Source organism: Opisthorchis viverrini, assembly GCF_000715545.1.
Source record: "Opisthorchis viverrini unplaced genomic scaffold opera_v5_89, whole genome shotgun sequence".
Lineage (NCBI taxonomy): Eukaryota > Metazoa > Platyhelminthes > Trematoda > Opisthorchiida > Opisthorchiidae > Opisthorchis > Opisthorchis viverrini.
The window spans coordinates 1,600,715-1,612,966 of NW_008751744.1; positions in this window are offsets into that span (position 1 = coordinate 1,600,715).

Consider the following 12,252-nt stretch of genomic DNA (forward strand, 5'->3'; position numbering starts at 1 on the left):
AACCTCTTGAATTGTTTCTAGTCTGTACATCTTCAATGTTTATCAGAACAGTCTCGCGGCCCATCAGTTAAATACTGCTGTCCACAGGTGACTAGTTCTGATCTGTGACCGTCATTGTCCTTGCAAGAGAATTCTAAACAAACATTTCATCCGTACTACTTTTCAACAAAAATATTTGTATGCCATTCCTTGAAGAACTCATTCAAAATTTATCAGGCGACTGCGTCCACAAGCCAGTTGATGCGAAGGAATGTCCCAAAATGAATTAAAATAAAGCAGGCAGGAAACTAGGTTGCTAAGCTACAATTTCGCTCACCACAAAGTGCTAGCCGAGTGGTTGAAATCAATGTTGCTATGTGCTGATCACCATCAATTATTACGACAATCTGAACAGTATGGACAGACAAAATTACGAATTGTTGGCAGAATATCCAAACTGGTAGATGGGATAGTGATTACACCAAAAAAATGCAAATTAACTGGTATCGAACGTTACACACATCTTTAAGACATTCATTTTATCATTTTGTAACTAAAAAACAGAGCATTAAAACTGTGAAATAAGCAAAACTGTACTATACGATAACCCTATTTTAGTGGGTCTATTCCACAGCAACAATATTAGAGCAATCAACTGATTCACTGATAAAATAGACGAATTCTATCGCGAAAAATTGTTCACAAACGTTCTCTTTGAGAGGCGTTAAACAGGGAGGTTGTCAATCCAAACCTAAAGCCTACTTTGGTTGTAAAGTTTGCCTCCTAGAACCTAACTACGAAGTTCAGCGAACCAACCGTATACTTATTTGTTTATAAGTGGAAAAAACACCGACCATGCTGCAGTTGAACAATCAATTAAAATATCAAGTGGATCTATTTCGAGTGGCCGGGCTCACTAGATATGGAGGAGGTTGCCTGTTTTGACATGGTAAATCGGCTGCACCAAGCATCCTTTGATGTCCCATCCTTCATGCCAGCTGATCCTGGTTCCACTCCCATTAGTCCTGTGGACTTACACAACTAACGAATTCTTTAGCCCATTGTAATATTGGTTTGGTGTAGACTAAGCAGAATCAGTTCACTATGGCAATAGTAGATCTGTTCAAAAAAGCGGGCGTTTAAATGCCAATACAAACCATCATTTAGCTAACTGCTCAACCTTATCCATTAAAAAGTATAAATACTCCACTGTTCCAGCGATACCAGTGCAAATTTGCTTTGTTCAATAACTGTCCTGTCACCAGGACCCACATAACCCTATGGAATGGTTTTGCTCAAGTACAAACCCACATTCAAACCCCTTAGTGTCATACCGAAGGCATGTTCGTTCTCTGATACACAACATTGTTCGAAAAAATTGAACGATAGCTCCATTCCTGAAGACCAAGTATTAGCCTTAAACAAAAGTCTTTCGCTGCGGTGCACAGCTTTTGCGCAAGGAATACCACCGCTTTGCTAATCAGTAGCTTTGCATTTTTCCCAATGAACTCGCCTCAAGTAACTGCCTGTTTTTGATCGCACAGTGCACATTTGGGCAAAGCGTATGATGACAATGAGTTATGCGTTATTGAGATGCGTTATTGAGATATGTTCTATGGTTGTGAGCAAAAAGGCGTGTTGAACACCTCACGTCGATTAATTTAAGTCCTACTGCGAATATAAATGTTAAAGTTTGCAGACCGAAAATTGCATGCGATTTTTTTGCCGGGTAACCGTGAACGGATTTTATTCAGCATGTTGCCGTAGGCATAAATGACCTTCTATGGTCTGCGTGTATGCTTCAAGTATGGTCTTTAGGGTTTCTATAACCTGGGCTTTCAAACCTGTAGTCGGTTTTCGACTTTTAAAGCAATGGCCTTGATGATAGGCACTACAGGCAGGCAAAACGAAGTAAAGTAAACTCGTCTGTGATAATGACAGCATATCATAATCAAGACGAGATTTAGAACGCCGTACACCGGTGGTGATTTATCTTGTCACATCCACGAAATGTGGCAGTTAGGAAGAATGAATTACCGAATACATACTCATCTGCAAACTAATTTGGTCCTTTCGAGAGACTCACCTGGAACTCAGCTGAATCTATCGTTTATGATGTTCTCAGACAACTGACTGTGCTGCACCAGGCCGCCTCATGTTTCAGTTGCTACGATACTCGAGATATCGCAATACTTGTAAATATCTGTAATGTACTACTCATAAGGTTGCTCACAAAAAGGTTGTAGTACATTACAAACATATACATGTGTCGCGTTATTTCAAATATCGTAGCGACTGAAATATGCAGCGGCCTGGTGTAGCACATTCAGTTGACTGAGAACATCATAAAATAATTAAAAACCGGAGAGATTCAGCTGGGTTCCAAGTGAGTCTCTGGAAGGAACCAAATTAGTTTGCAAATGAGTGTATATTCGCTAATTCCGTGCAATTTGGTTTCAAGTAGAACATAAGTTTGCCGGAAACCCGGGGACTGCGCCTACCTGATGAGCCCTACGAAAGTCGAAACCGGTCGTGGGCTGTCGATGGATTTTCAGCAACCTTATGAGTAGTTTATTACAAAAGAATGAATTACCTTCGAAAAAGAGAACTTTGGAAGGAGATAAAGGTCAAGTTGAAACGTGGAATTAGGTAAGAAATCGCCAGCAATGGCACCTGCTAACGGTGTTTACGTCAAAGGCTGTAAATTCTGGTACAGTTCCACAGAGTTAAAAGGTAGGCAGTAAATTGAGAGTAGTCGAATTCATAACCATAAATTTTGACTTCCAAGATGTGAATTTTGTCACTACGTTTGTGATCAGCTGTGACGATCTGGATCAAATGAAGCAAACATTTGCCTTAATCTATTATATGATGGTGCTGAAGACAGTTCCAATTTCTTGGATGACACTAAAGAACTTGTGGGATGAAGGAAGTCCTTGAGAGTTTGACTCAAACCAGAACTAGATAAACAGCACAGTTAGAACGATGAAGTAAGTAGATGCATCGTTTTGGGCTAATCAGCGCGAAGTCAGTTGTTGAAGGGGTGGATGTTAATCCGTTAAACGAGATTAGCAATTAATTTGGGAGGTTCTGTCACTAATCAGAGAGCTATTACAAATAATAGCTCTGATAATGCCCCGGTCGGTGAGGACTCGTTTGCAAGCTGATTGCCAAGCTCGGCCAGTACAAGTAAATGCATTATCGTTGACAGTATTCTGCCACACTTCAAGCAGTGAATTACGTAGCAAGAAAACGTGTTTCAGGAGACACTAAGAGGTTGAAGCAACTAAATCTAAAATCACAAACCAATAAAGTCTTGGGATGCAGAACTATTTCACTGGTGGTTCAATATATCCGCAACAACATTCATGTGAAAGTGAAAGAAATACCGTTCCGTTCAAGAAAAGTTTGGTCTGTATTTAATATGTCGTGTTGAGCATAAAACTTTCAGGATACGCCTTTGCCATAACCTTTAAAAGTATGTCTTAGGCATCAAACTCACTTAACATAGGAACAAAAATGTTTTTTACCTATCAGTGGGATTTATACGTGACTGTTCTTATTTCATTTTAGTTTTTAACAGACAAGCAACCGCCGTAACAAGTTAGTTTCTCAGTGGTACTGGCTGCCCACCGTTTTTTGGTGTTATGAATTCCAGGAATTGGCTGAAGAACAGAGTAAACTGGAACAAAATCGATGATGCGTATCTAATTTATGAATTCTTTCCCATATATTTTATGTCACTGGTTTGGCCTGATATGCATAAGAAATAAAAACCCCAATGTACACTGTACTTTGATGTAATTCGTATCAGATCGATATCATTGGGTACCCAAAGTAGAGGTTTCATATATTGTTGACACTAAGTGAAACAGAAGCGGTCTGCGTCTGAAATCACCATGTAGAACTGACGTGAGGTTCACTGCATTCAGTATTATGTATGTTTGCATTTTCTTCTAATTTTTAATAATTTTCGGAACTGTATGTTGTATATCCCGATTGGAACCTTTCACCACATGATCAAGCATCAAATGGTGCTTTCGTTGAAGGACTTTGCTCGATTTTGTTAGAGGACGAATGCTTTTTCTTACATCGGGCGACTGATGTAAGGAAGATCCAAACGTTATGAAGATAATCAATGACTATTCTAGCTTATTTTCTAATTGCTGAGGTCAACGCACTTGCTAATTTGCGTTGTTATGCATTACCCTTCAAAACGGACGTAATACTCAGCAAATTGCACTACAACATATGACAGGGAGATTGTTTTAAGCGAGTTTCCGGCTTTTTTTTTACTTAACATTCAAAATGAATAAATGGCTGGGTACTCTTGTCCTTTGGTTTGATTTGTTGGATTGGTGAAAAGATGGCTAATTCTTCTAGGCTACTTGAGATGATATCGTTAGGAAGTTGTTAGTTACGGTGTCCTTTTTTGGTTTCACGTTACCTTGGTGTGCTCATTTAATTGGACTCGTCGATCAGTCTGCTGGCAACACGGCTATCAGATTGCGTACAAAGCCATACCGAATGACCACAAGGCGTTTGTGATCATATCATCGATTGCATCGACCAACAATCAACTAGGGCGCTGAACCTGCCCCTGCATCTTAGCAGTGTCACCCACATTCTACGAATGCATCCCAAAAATTAGAGAAAATTGACAAACATGTGATTGATAGGTTTATACGGATTCACAGAACTTTCTTAAAGAAGACATACCACCTAGGAGTTGTTTGCACCCTTCCGTTCCTGTATGTTGTTAAAAGGCTTCATCACTCAAGGTTAGATTCTTTAGAGTTGATCCTCAAAAAAAAACGTTGAACCAAGCCACTACTTGAGGAAAAATGCTTTGTTTTGAAAACATTTTTAGGTATATTTGAAAAGTTATGTGTAATTTATCTATCCGCTTGCTGTCATATATACAGTTGTAGTACTAGTTTGGTATTGCTATTTTATTATAGCATTCTACATTTGCCATATTATTGTTTGTTGGCCACTCTATTGCATGAATAGTTTGTCTGCCATTTAGCTAGAGATAGGTGCGGTTTGCTGGTCTACAAGGAATGTCCTTCCAGAAAGACTACCATCACAGAGACAGTAAGGGCTTTTCGTGGCAGCTACGGTCCCAATTAGAGTCTCTGAAAAGAGAAGCTCTCTGTAACGGGGGTCAAGATCCACTTCCCTCTTGGTGAATTCTCATTAGCAGAATTATGCTGTTTAACGAGACTGTGGATACTGTATGGGCCGAAGCTGGCCGTTAGTTCCTCATGACTAAAAAAAAGTTTCATATCAGTCCACCAGCGGGGGGGGGGTGAGAACACCAAGTGTAAAAAGAACCTGCATCAGTATGCGAAACAATAACTAGGGACCCGCATCTTGAGGTCGCTCCAAGTGTTGTCACAGGACGTATGCACTTCTATGCTCACTGTGAAAAATCAATAAAAGCTACAGTTTTGAGCGGTGCTGGAAGGTCAGTTAAGTACTGCAAGGTGTTGTTGTGGCCCCTGGTTCGTTCAAATCAGTAAGATGAAGTGTAGATGATAAGTATATCAGGTGACACCATAAACTACAAGCAAACGTTCCCTCCCCAAACAGAAAAAGTTGTTTCTGACAGGCCATATTGTTAACCTCCTTGCACGAGCCGAGAGTGGACGACGGTGTCATATCTTCTTAACGAGATATCATACTTGGCTCTTGTGGGTAATTTTTGGACAGTTGCACCATAATAAACTGCGTGTTTCCAAAACCAAGTTTCAATGTGTTGGTTTGCACGATCAAAAAAACGAGTCTCGTGTGATTCGAAAGCGTAACTCTATGAAATTAGTCCGTTATCTTATTTGTCGAGGTGACGAATAACAACTCAGTATGCGAAACAATAACTAGGGACCCGCATCTTGAGGTCGCTCCAAGTGTTGTCACAGGACGTATGCACTTCTATGCTCACTGTGAAAAATCAATAAAAGCTACAGTTTTGAGCGGTGCTGGAAGGTCAGTTAAGTACTGCAAGGTGTTGTTGTGGCCCCTGGTTCGTTCAAATCAGTAAGATGAAGTGTACATGATAAGTATATCAGGTGTTGGTTTGCACGATCGAAAAAACGAGTCTCGTGTGATTCGAAAGCGTAACTCTATGAAATTAGTCCGTTATCTTATTTGTCGAGGTGACCAATAATCATGGCCAAGTGTTTTATATCTGACCTCATGCGGATACGTGCATTTCTTGGTCTGAAAATTCGTTTTTATCCGTTGGTGAGTCAACATCATGCAAGGAATGCTAAACCGCCAGTATTAAGATTCAACCAAGATGCAACAGAGAGCAATTTTAGTAGGCTCGTACCTCACTGAATAGCCTAAAGTACAGCCGAGTGAGGAAGCTAGTTTTAGTGCCAAGCCGTCTTGTGCGACTTAGAAGCATACGGCTGGAAGATATTAAATGAATTCGTGAAAAGAAAGAATGTTTGCAACACCCTGGTAGAAAGCGCAGCAAAGTTTTATACGCTTGATACAATCGTAGGGTAACTCGTTTGGCCCAATCAGAATGTACTCACAATTTTCTTCGGGATTGCTCCAAGAGTATCCTGAACAAGACCGCGCGCGGTCGTGTACACCGGTCCTCCAACTTCGCGGTAAGGCTGCCCCAATGGAGTAAAGAAACCTTCATTGCCCAGTTGAAGTTGACGGCGCTTTAGATTTTCTTGGCAAACCTGTGAGACAGCTTTATTAGATTTCAAAATGAGGTCCAACATGTACCTCTTTTCGGGTGGGTCGACTGAGCACAAGCAGAGTTTTCGTTCGAGTACACACTTTTGGAGAATCAGAATCAGTAGGAGACATTATCGTGGGTAAAACAGAGGACATGCTGAGGTTATCACATGTCAGCGTATTGAGTTATACAAAAGCTGAAAATAATAAGAGGAGGCGGTAGACTGTGAATTATACAGGGAAAAAACAGGAAAAAATTGAAACACATTAGTTCAAAATTAGTTGGTCCTGTGGCAGTTTATGTGCATCAAGCGAGTCTTGAAGCCCAGATTCCTTTTGTATGTTTGGTTTTGTTTATATAGAGGGACAGCAGAGCATATCTGTTTTTCTTTGTGAAAATACTGCAGAGCTCCTACTGAGAGCCGTTTCTTGAGAAAAAACTGGTGAGCCCTCTCTTTTCGCCCCACCAGTGTCGAAGAATTAAAGTAGTCAGAATTATGGAAATGTGTTTAGTTGAATATATGTGATGATCAGAAAAAAGTGCATAATATTTTAAGAGTTCCAATGGAGAAGACGGAAATCTCTGTAACTCAAACGACTCTACCAAAGTATACTATTGAGACAAATTTCATACACGTAAATGTCTGCTAATAAAAAGCTCTTCAGGTGTTCGGGGGCCAGCCGTCCCTAATAACCAAACATCACATCATTTGGACGCATGTGTCACGTGCAGGACACGGGCCAGACGTAGGCTTGCCCTGATTGGTCAGAATGCCAGCCAATCCGAGTCAAGCACCTTGACTCGACGCTCCTCGCCCCCTTACGGACATTCTGGCACGATCTTGTGGAACACTCTGTGACTACCCTATATGTAAACAGTTGTACTGATTTTCCTTTGTCTCCATGAAGGGCTGCGTAGAGCTACCGTGCGTTTTGATATACCATAGTGGGCGGAGCAAGGAAGCCAAGGGACCGATACAGAGTTGCACTACCGTACATCAAGACATAACAGCTGGCAACAACCCCAACCCACGATGTCAATTTCGGCAGAGCAACTCAAATTAATCCTACAACAACAACAGAAGCAGTTCCCCAACTTGCCCGTAACTTACAAGGAAGCAAAGCTCCTGATGCCTTTGGCTTCTTTGACATCACGAGTACCGGGCTTCAGGATGAGGGTTTGCATAGTATTCTAAGCAATGACACTGCGAGGTAAGTTTTCTCAGATGGGCTACAGTCAAGATCCACTTAGAATGCTGTTCTATTTTGTTAGCTTCGTAGGATGAATGGCAGGCGGTGAAAAACTTTCTGTTAACCGACGATTTCTCAGGAATTCTCATTACTCAGCATAGCAAACAGAACCGTTCAAAGCCTGTAACAATCATCGCCAAGATGGTATTGAAACTAATACCTATATCAACGGGACTGACTGATGGGTTACTCAGAACAGCGCAACAAAATCCAATGATACAAGCTCTGCTGCAAAATGGGTTGATACCACCGGCGAACGGGTCGTTAACTGCAAAACATGTCTCTGAAAAAACTATCTGGTTGACTGTGCTTATTTTCTCAGTATACTGTCACGGAACCCACTAATGCATTTAAAGCAAATTTACAGGCGTTATCTGCTCAAAAGCTTCCAATTAAAGCTTATATTGGACCTGAACCCAAGGACTCTTGCCGCGAAGCATTGCGTTGTCCAACGTATTTGATTTGTTCTTCAAACATGTCGAATCTTCTACGTTACCAACCATTAAGAGCAATGAGAAATATTGGTATCAAAATCTTGTATACTGTCTTCGCTGAATGTTCATTTGACGCATCTCAGAGGTGCTCAGCGTTTCAGGTGATCAATGGATGAAGACGTTCTTATAACAGTATTCTTAGGCTTGTGAACTCCCTCATGATATGTTCCCTTTTCAAATGAAGTCGCTCAAGGGAGAGCAAGAAGGGATAGCTTTAGTGGTAAAAGCATGACTGCATAATTCAGACTGTGTTTATGATCGCTGGTCAAACTCTTCAAGAATTTCGCTTGACATATTGTGGAAAATTAGCTACTTGGAAACAACATATAACTGCGGGCCCATGCATGATACACTAACTTGTTGACTTCTCCCGTTAACTTATTGAAGGCTTAGCTTGGCAGTCTTCTTGTCCAAGTTAATTACTGTATCTACAAACACAGATGAGGTTATCTATATGTGAAAGGACCGAGTTTACCTCCCAAAAACAATATAGATATTTAGTTAGTAGCTCGTGGATGGTGTGTAACATTTTCGGGATTGCTTATTAGAAGATGCTGTTTGGCTCAATTGCTGCGCTACATATTTTGGCGCACATCTCAGAAAATTTTCTCCAGACTGCTGCTCAAGGTTTTTGTGCTGGTGGAGTTGAATTTCCACCCTTCGCGCGACAACCACGAAAAGTAGTTTCATCCTTTGCCGGTATTTTAGAGTTTTGACCTGCGGTTCGATCAGTTCTAATGTTCAAATTTAATATTTTTGAATGGACAATAAAGAAAATAATTCCAGTGAAACTGACAGCTGGGTAACATTTGATGGTCGTAAATACTAACTTGCGAAAAGTTGGAAAATGTGACAAAAAATAAGCTATATTCGATTATCACTGCTTATTCAAGGAACTTATTTATCTGAGTTAATGGTAAGCTTAAGAAGCAAAATTGTGAGTTCGGTCAATAGAAGATAAGATATTACGTGCGACTCAAATGCGGACGGTTTTCATGGAAGCCAAGAGGCCACCAGGTTAGCTCTGATAAAAAATAAGAATGTAGTCAAGAGGGAAGTTGTTTCGTAGAGGGACTAGCAGGATAAAGTAGTGGTTCCCCAAACACATATGGTTGTAGAAAGGGTGAATCTTTACTTCAAACAAAAAGAAAAGTTTATTATTTGCGCAACTAAAGGATAGATAAAAGTGAACGGCATTAAAGTCTAAATTTGTGAGATGTGGGATTTGTGATAATTTACTTAGAAAACAGCCTTATTGATGTACATGCAACAGTATTGGTCAGATCACTTAGCAGCCTACAGGATGGTCATAAATCTGGTAGTGTTGGTCAAGGGGGATGGAATGCTGAATTTAGGGACAACAGAAACTACCTGATCTGACGGATACAAGTTGAGGAAGCGGCAGATTGTAGTTGTGATATTTGTTGGAATTAACAGCACTAAAATGGCGGTTAATAAGACGTTCATCACCATACTCTCTGTGATGCACCATTTTTAGCCAGACCTAGAGGCTGAAATACTGGAAGTCTTGACTAGCAGAGAGTAGTGACAACTAGCCACCAAATGACGCCAATGCATAAAATTCAGATGAAGAACAAGCTGTTCTATTTTCATTACCAACTAGCCTTCGCACCAACTAGATATAAGAACACGCCCGAACAACTTTTTCATGGCCAATATCTTTCTTTTTTGTTTCCAAGTTTCACTGTTGTTGGCGGGGTTGGTTGGGTTTGACATCGGTCAAAAACGGAAGTGCAGGTTTTATTTTTAGCTGCATCTGATTTGACGGGGCTGGGTAGACGTTTACAGCAGGTTTAGGATGCACAGCTCCCTCAGCGGTTCGGTGGTCTTGTGTTGTAATTCTCAAAGCTTTCTGACAGCGGATTAGCCATGGGGCAGGCGCACGAAAAGAGTGATGTGGAGAAGAGCTTTCGAGCGCAATGGTAAAGTCTTATGTTTTTTGCACCCGTGGCATAGCAAAAGAATTTTTGCATATCCTGTCGAACATGATTGCACAGTTGCCTTCGTGTCAATAAAGTGATGGTAATAAGCTCTAATTACTTAAAAATCTGGTCGGGAAGGCAGCTGGTCACACATGAACAATTGTGAGGCCAACTAGTTTTCTATTTGGACTCCAGTATCATCATGAGTTGCTGGAGCGCTTCTTTCAAACAAAATGTTGTCAGCACGTAATATGCACTGTTCAGTCGGGATGGCAAATACTTGATTTATTAAAACATGGCTTGGTATTTGGCCCGAAACCGAATATTCATTCGCGACTTCCCTTCATTCAGTTAGCTGGTAATAATTGGTGTCTGATTTCTCGTGCTAATCATTACTGAATTCCTGATGGACATTAGCATGTAGTGTTATACCCTCAGAAAGCCTTCAGAATTTTAAATGGGTGACCTATACCACGATCCTGGCTTTTGCGGCTTTCCGACTAAGTATCTTTTGATGCGGAAATATATATTTCATCTCAGGAACGCTTACAAATGAGTCATCACAACAACGATTGTAACTTCGCAGAGGAATCTTCGGAACTCCTTTTCCAATGTATGGCTAAGTCAGACTATCTGTCCTCCACTGGAAAGAATGATGACCTCTTGATTCGATTTCATCAGGACGGGGAATGTAGGAAGAAGAATTACAGTTGTATAGTGTACAAGCTCAGAAATGTGGAAACCTTAACATATTTGCCTGCAGAAGCTATGATATCTCCTTTAGACACGGAGCGTGATTTTTATTTGAATCCCAATCCGAACGGCGATACAGTCGTCACTTTGTGACTAAACCAAAGCACATCCAGATCTCTTTTGTAACGATTGTGGATGATTTATGGACAGACCATATCTCTTTCCCTGAAGCGGGGTCGGTTTAATCCTCGATGCATCATTCGACAAAGACGTCTCGAGGACCATTCCTGTGTTTCATGGACGATTTTGGTGGTATGTATATTGTCGTTACTGAAGCTGCTCCTCCCTCATATGTATCTTTTGCTTTCTCGCTACGTGCGCTGTGAGTGAGTACCAGCCTTGCTTCCATTTATCGGGTCCCGGATATTGTAGGACGATCTAAATGTTTCTGGTGAGGACGCAAATTTTGTGCGTAACGTACTACATGGTTTACGGCAACACCGTCATTGTTATTCCACAGAGTCGGCGTTTCGCCATATATTTCACAATCTTCAAACAGAAGTGTGGTATTTCTCTGTATTATAATAAATCAAAATGTTGGAAAAGTTGGGCGCTGGCGGTGGAGACCGAATAAGCGTACTGATATGCATACCAACAGTAACTTTCTATACTTTAGAAAGTTCTTTCAGGCACCAACAGAACCTTGAGAGATTCATTTCGTGCCAGTGGTATATGAGCATGTCGCTTCATGTTGTAATTCGTGCCCATTTCACGGGTAAGTGTGGTGGTTATCACAGTCATTCGGCACTTTTCTCCCACACAACACAATATTCATATACATATTTCACTTGTGGGAGTTCCTCTGTTGATGTCCTCCAATTAAACGATGTGTTTCTTAACCACGATAACGGATTAACGTTCGATTTTTCAAAATATCGCCAATTTTAGCTGACCTTGAAAGATGAGCCACCGGAATAAAAGAGTCGACCACCTTATCGCGGACTGATATCATGGTATCGGGGTTTTAATAAAACTTTTCAGCGGTATTCGACGTTGGAGAGGATGTAGCGTTAGCACACGTCAGTTCTGAAATGTGCAAATATACGGACTGGTATTAATGAGTCCACACGGTATACACAGCACACATGCGCACAGGTCGGGTGAGACAGAAGAGAACACCGGAGCACGGTAAC